Source organism: Galeopterus variegatus, unplaced genomic scaffold (genome assembly GCF_000696425.1).
Source record: "Galeopterus variegatus unplaced genomic scaffold, G_variegatus-3.0.2 Scaffold2727, whole genome shotgun sequence".
NCBI classification, from domain to species: domain Eukaryota; kingdom Metazoa; phylum Chordata; class Mammalia; order Dermoptera; family Cynocephalidae; genus Galeopterus; species Galeopterus variegatus.
Genome location: NW_007728838.1, coordinates 183,570 through 190,613, shown reverse-complemented (window position 1 = coordinate 190,613; position 7,044 = coordinate 183,570). Strand labels below are relative to the sequence as shown.

Sequence of the window (7,044 nt, the reverse complement as noted above, 5' to 3'; positions counted from 1 at the left end):
CGCCTCGCCCAGCCAGTGAGCGGCTGAGCGGGAACCGGTCTGTATGTGGGATCCGAACCCTCGGCGGGAGCGCCTCCTCGCTTCGCAAGCGGCGCACTAGCGCAGTGCGCCACCGGGCCGGCCCCATTGGGTTCTTTTTTTAAAAAAAGACAGTCTTGTCTATTGTAGATATTTAAGAAATTAAAATTATTAAAGCTTTAAAAAGATTTGGAATTTGGTATGTATGCATAAAATATGTTTCTCAGTGCAATGCTATTTTTAGTTTTACTTTTAAAAAAAGCAAAAAAACCAAAAATACCCACCAGAGTTTATTATTTTTTTGAAAGAGCAACTAAGATGATTTATTCCTTTTTATAAACATGTCCAGCATTTGAGTTTTTAAATGAACGGTGAGCTTTATTTCTGTAGGCTAATCTTTTTTATAAAGATTAATAATGCTAAATTTATGAAATTGGTTGCACTAAGGCTATGAGTCCATTTCTGTTGCTTATAACAAAATAACTGGAACTGGGTAATTTGTGACAAAATGAAATTTATCACTTACAGTTTCAGAGGCTAGGAAGTTTAAAGTCTACGGAACACATCTGGTGAAGGCCTTTTGGTGATAACAGTGATGCAGGTGTCTCATATGGCAGAATGGAGAAGCTGCGACAGAGCTAACCTCCTCACTGGCTCTCCCATACCCATGACCACCATTAAACCATCAATGGATTAATCCATTTAAGATGGCATGGTCCTCACAATCTAATCACCTCTTCAAGGCCCCACCTCTCAATCAGCATAATAGGATTTCCCACCCTGAGCAGTTGCAGTGGGGATTAAGCTTCAGTACTCAGACTTTAGGAGACACAATTCAATCCACAGCAGACTACTTAACTGTAAGTTTTTTAAAAGCTTACAGTTTTGTTTTCATCGTTACTTTGACCTTAGTAAGTATGTAATAAATACTTTCAGCACTTCTGCAGTATGTTGTACCTGCACAGTGTGGCATGAAAAGAAGGTAAAAGGCATATTTTAAATTTTGTGAATTTAGGAAAAGTTCAGTTTTTACCAGATGAGTGTGTGTTGTTACACCAAAATACATCTGCTTATTGGCAAGATTTTGAATTTGAAAAAGCTCTTTAAAAAAGGATTCTTGGCTTATTTTAAAATTTTATGTATGGATCTTTATCATCATTAACTGATCTGCATTGATAACTCTTTTCCCCCCTTCTAATATTTTGTTACTAAGTTTCCTTTTCCATCTAGATCTAGTGCTATTTTTGAGGAGAAAGTGAATAGGAAAATGAAAAATATTTATATTCAAACAGTTTTCATTTGAACCGTATGTAACAATGAAAGAGAAAACATTATCTAATAATACTTTACATTTATATGGCACCTTCTGAGATGTTTCATGGAATTCCCACACAATAACTTGACTTTTTTTGTAATGTGAAGTTGGAAAGTGCAAGAGTTATTTAACTCAATCTAAAGATAGAAAATTGAGACTTCAGGGACTCCTTAGGTTGAATAAACTGCCATGTTTAGTAGAATAAGGTTTTTAGGTTTCAGTCTGATTACTTTTTAAATATTATTTTATTTATTTATTTATTTTGGCGGCTGGCCTCTATAGGCATCCGAACCCATGACCTTGGTGTTAAAAGGCTGCATTCCAACCAACTGAAATAACTGACCAGCCTAAAAACTTTGTGAAAGGATGTGTATGTCTTGACTTTTTCTTCATAGCTTGTATTAATCCTTATTTTATAGATAATTAAACATTAAATAACAAAGTTTTTTTTCTATCATAGGACATGCTTTTTTAAAATTTTGGTGTAAGTTATATACTTGTACCTACTTACTAGAATATATAGGTGGGTATTTTAAATTTAAAAACAGGTAGCTTCCTGGGATTTTGTGGTTAAAACAAAATTTAGTTTATCCGATTGATTTGAAATTAAGAAGATTGCATGGAGACTTAGCTAGAGGCGTTTTGGCCATCGCCAAGACAGTATTGTGACTAACAAGTCTTGTATGATCTAAACTCTCAGCTGTGGAGTTTTCAGAAAGCTGTGTGTAAAACAAAAACTTTAAAAAATAGGCATTTTAAAGCCTTTTTAAAGTTATGAAACATGACATATAAAGAAAAGCACATAAAATCTAAATGTATAGTATAAACAAATAATTAGATAGTGAACATCATGTTACTGTCATCTGGGTAATAAGCTCCTTAAGAAAAGCAGAGACAGCTTCATTGGCTTAGCAGGTTTTGACTTGGTGGTAGTTGGGCTTTAGGGCTAAAAGTATACTGATATCCCAGTTTTTTTAATCATAAGAACTTGAAAAATTCATAACCATGAGGGGTGAGCAAATATAAAAATGGAGTAACCAGATTTAATTGCTATTGCTAAAGGGATATCTGGGCGATTTTTTTTTTTTTTTTAGCTTTCTAATCTTTAGTAGGCATTTAGTGATTTGAAAACCTAGTGCCTTATTGACAAATGTGGAACAAAAAAAAAGTACTGAATCCTACAAAATGCCATTTTATTTATTTATTTATATTTATTTATTTATTTATTATGACCGGTAAGGGGATCGCAACCCTTGGTGTGGTGTCATCCGCACCGCACTCAGCCAGTCAGCGCACCGGCCATCCCTATATAGGATCCCAACCCAAGGCGGGAGCGCCACTGCGCTTCCAGCGCCGCACTCTCCCGAGTGCACCATGGGGTCGCCCCAAAATGCCATTTCATATAAAATGTTATTTATGCAGAGTTCATCTGTGTTGTACTTTCTCGTAAGATTCAATACCTATCAGTTTTAGATTAGTATGCAAACTCTAAAATGACTTTTGCTTTAAAAATGTCAATTTGTCTATATTGTTAACCTCCTAGCTTAAATCTTATTTAACACAAACTACTTTGACTGTCTTGCTTTCACAGTAATGTAAATATTCAAAAAGTATTAACCTGAAAAGTAATCAGTAGTGATAGTCTGTTTGACCATTCATCCCTTGTACCTCTTGAATTTTATCTCTTCTGTAATTCGGCCAGTTGAACCAAATTTCTTTTGAATATAAAGAAATTTACTGCATTGTGCTGCCCTGGCTTTCTAGGTTATTTTCTTACATGTTTGGAAAGGTTCGAGGATTATGATAGCAGGAAAAAGTTGGAGAATGCTTTTTTCCCTCTATCTGCTGAATGCAGTCTATGTGTAAAACTTGGCTATGTGAACTTTGAGAAAGACGTTTTTATAACACATCTGCATGCATAAATTAAAGCCTTTATTTGGTTATTATAGTTTTGTCACTTTAAGCTGTCTCCCCTTTTTGTCATCTCTGCAGGATCCAAATGCACTAGAATATAGTATTTCATAGTAGATTGTGGTGAGAAACTTATCGATTTGCTTTATTGTATCCTTGAATTCCTTTCTGTAATGCAATAGAATGCTATTCTTTTTTATTCCCACTAAAGGTTAAATATCTTCCTTGCTAATTTTCCCCCTGCAAGGATGATAAATAATTATTTTAAATTTTGAAATGAACATGTTTGTTGAGTTTTCCTAAATGTAAGTAAATATGACTTGAATAATTATTTTAAAAAACATAAATTAGGTAATTTGGCTTTGTATATGTAGAGTTAATATGCTTTTGGTCACTTCATGGTTCTGTGTTGTTACCACCTGTACAAAATAAAGCCAATTATTAGAATTTATAGAATTAGTTAAGGTGTCGAGGTGCATCTGTGCACACACACAATATCCTGAAGAGATGCTGAAGCCCCTAAATATTAGTTTTGATTTTTTAATGGGAAACTTGAACATTCTCAAAATGGCTACTAGTTATTTTTAAATAACATTTATTTATTTATTTATTTTCCTTTTTGTCTTTTTTCGTGACCGGCAACGGGATCGCAACCCTCGGTGTCGCACCCTCACCGCGCTCAACCAGTGAGCGGACCAGTCTCTACATGGGATCCGAACCCTCAGCGGGTGCACCGCCGCGCTCCCAAGCCCCGCATTCTACCGAGTGCGCCACCGGGCTGGCCCTAAAATAACATTTATCCATTTAAGTTATGAAAGGATTATTTAGATAAATTGGACAACAGTAAGGTATAAAGAAAATTAAAATCACCTGAAATCCTACCAGCTGGAAGTAACTACTTTAATATTTTGTTCTATATCCTTCCATGTTTTTTCTTTGTATACATTATTTTTTACGAAATTTGAATTGCACATTTATATTATTTTATAACAGGATCTATTTAAAATATTCTGAAGTAAATATTTTTTACGATTGTGATTTTAAAAATCAGTACATAATTTTATTGCACGGGTGTGCTACAAACTGTTTTACCATTCTTCTATGGATGGTCTTCAGGCAGTTTGCAATTTTTGGATATTATAATTTGATGAGCATACTTACACATTTAAAAAAACCTAGGGGCTGGCCCGGTGGCGCACTGGATAGTGCGCCGCTTGGGAAGCGCGGCGGCGCTCCCGTCCGAGGGTTCGGATCCCACATACAGACCGGCTCCCGCTCACTGGCTGAGCGAGGCGCGGGAGCAACACCGAGGCTTGCGATCCCGTTGCCGGTCCCCGGTCCGGTACGGGGGCAACACTGAGGGTTGCGATCCGTTGCCGGACACGGACAAAAGACAAAAGACAAAAAAAAAAATCCTATATGACTGATTATTTCATTACAATAAATTTCTAGAAGTAGAATTACTTAAAAGATATGAACATTTTGAAAGCTTTTGATACATATTTTCAAATTGTTCTCCAGAAAGTAAAAAAACAGTTCTATTGAAATGTAGTTTACATACCATATAATTCAGCCATTTAAAGTGTACAATTCGGTGGTTTTTAGTATATTCACAGAGTTGTGTAACTATCACCACAATCAATTTTAAAACATTTTCAGAAATGTTTGAGCTAATTTAAATTCCCATTAATATTATAAAGGATTTGTTTTTTAAAATTGCATTTATTTGTGATTTTTAAAGTATAGTACAGTATACAAATCACATGAGTTTGTGTGATGATATATACTTTATATACATTTATGAGTGATATTTTAGAAAGTCTTCTGTGAACATGTACATATGTCCCATGTTAAGAAAACCTGACATATAAAGTCTAAGCTTATGAAACAGTGTGAGGTAGGTTTTTTGAATTATAAAATCATTCTCCTGTCCAGTCAAGATGCTTTTATTGAGAGAACATTATATGTGGTTTAAAATATGTTTTTTAAAATTCAAGTTTGGGGCCGGCCAGTGGCTCACTTGGGAGAGAGTGGTGCTGATAACTCCAAGTCAAGGGTTAAGATCCCCTTACTGGTCATCTTTAAAACATAAATAAATAATAAAAAACAATAAATAAAATTCAAATTTGATTTAGAAGTTCTTTATTTTTGAAAATGTCTATGGAAGGTGTGTTCTACCTATATAATTAACTGTAGCAAGTGTGTTACCTTATACAAAGTATGGTTTTCTTTCTATTAAGAGAGGTTTGCTTTACTTTAACTGAAGTTCACCCCTGAAAGTTGGTCTGTTGTTCTATTTACTTAAGCCAGTTAGCAAAACTTTTTTTTTTTTTTCTCTTAATTGGGTGGGCAGTGGAGTGTAGGGCAAGAGTCAAGGGGGTCTGAGGTTCTGTCTCCACCACATTACCCCTGAGGATCAGTGTTCTATCTCTGAAGTGGAGATGAAAATTACTACTTCTTGGAGTTACAGAGATTCAAAGTAAAAGTGCTAGAGTGTGCCTACAGCTGTATCAGACATGTAGTTGATAATAAATAACTTTTTTAATGTAAGAAAAATAATGTATGCAAAGTGAATTAATCTTAGTCACATGTTTAATGGGTGAAGAAATGAACTCAGTTGGCCTAAACTCACTTTCACAGAAGTTAAAAGTCGAGCATTAACCAATGCTTGAACAGAATCTTTGCATGAGTTGTATGGGTATTTCTCAGTTGGTAAGAGAATTCATGCTGTTACAAGTATGAACATGAAGTTAACTTTCCAGTCCAAATTTACTTCCACTGTTTTTATTCCAACTTCATGATGGCTATAGCTTCACCAAAGATTGGTCTTCTGTTTAAACAAATAGATGATGTAAAATTTGAATATATGTGTGAAGTTCTTAATGTCCTGACTTTTCTTGCTTATTTTGAAAACTAAATGTTGACTACATTTGAACCTAAAATACTAAGGGGATAAAACCTGATGAACCAAAAGAAAAAAAAAAAAAACCCTAAACTGGTCTTTATAGGAAAGATAAAATTAGTAAATTATTATTTTAGATATTATGATAAATTGTTTTGTACTTTAAAATCTATGCATCATTTTTTATCATACTCTCTTTTTTGCCTTGTTGTGGGGAATGGAGAATATTAGATAAACGAAAGTAAAATTTGAATGTTGGAAAGTTTTAAGAACCTATCTCAGAAACCATTTTACTATAATTCAAAAGTTTGTTGGGGAAAAGAGGAAAATATGTGGATGAACTTGTTAGTTTACTATATTTCATAGTGAATGGAAGAAGATGACTGATAGAATTACTTAGTTTGTAGTAATTTTCAGTGCGAGCCAGTATCCTTGCTGTAACGGATTGGAAAATAATTTAATGTAAATTTTCTTCAAGTGGGTAATACCTTGACTGTTGTTGGGTGTGGCCCAGAACAAAGTGAAAACAGTTGAGGTTAAACCAGATAGATAAGGGAAACCAGGTATTTTACTAGTAAGTTGTATTGGTATAAAGCAGTTCAATAGTAATGTGGTTTAGTCAGGAAAAAATAAGAACTACAAAGCAACCTAAAATATAGTGTAACTAAATGAAATCATAGTCAAGTGAAAACTGTGTGATTGAATTTAGTAACAGGGCTTATAATTAAATGAAATAAGATTAGGTTTTTTGTATTTTTTTTTTTAACTAATTATGTTCTACTTCATGCAGATCACTTCCAATATAGGATAGTTTAATGTCCTTGACCATTATCTTTCTCTTGACACATTTTTAGTGGAAAATTTTTTTTTTTTTTTTTTTTTTTTTTGTCTTTTTCCG

At 34.1% G+C, this 7,044-nt stretch overlaps 1 protein-coding gene across 3 annotated transcripts in view; it reads left to right on the top strand.

Moving 5' to 3' along the window:
• WHSC1L1 (Wolf-Hirschhorn syndrome candidate 1-like 1) overlaps nucleotides 1–7,044 on the top strand; it is a 101,568-nt gene that overhangs the window by 3,490 nt on the left and 91,034 nt on the right. The gene's annotated exons all lie outside the window — the stretch shown is intronic.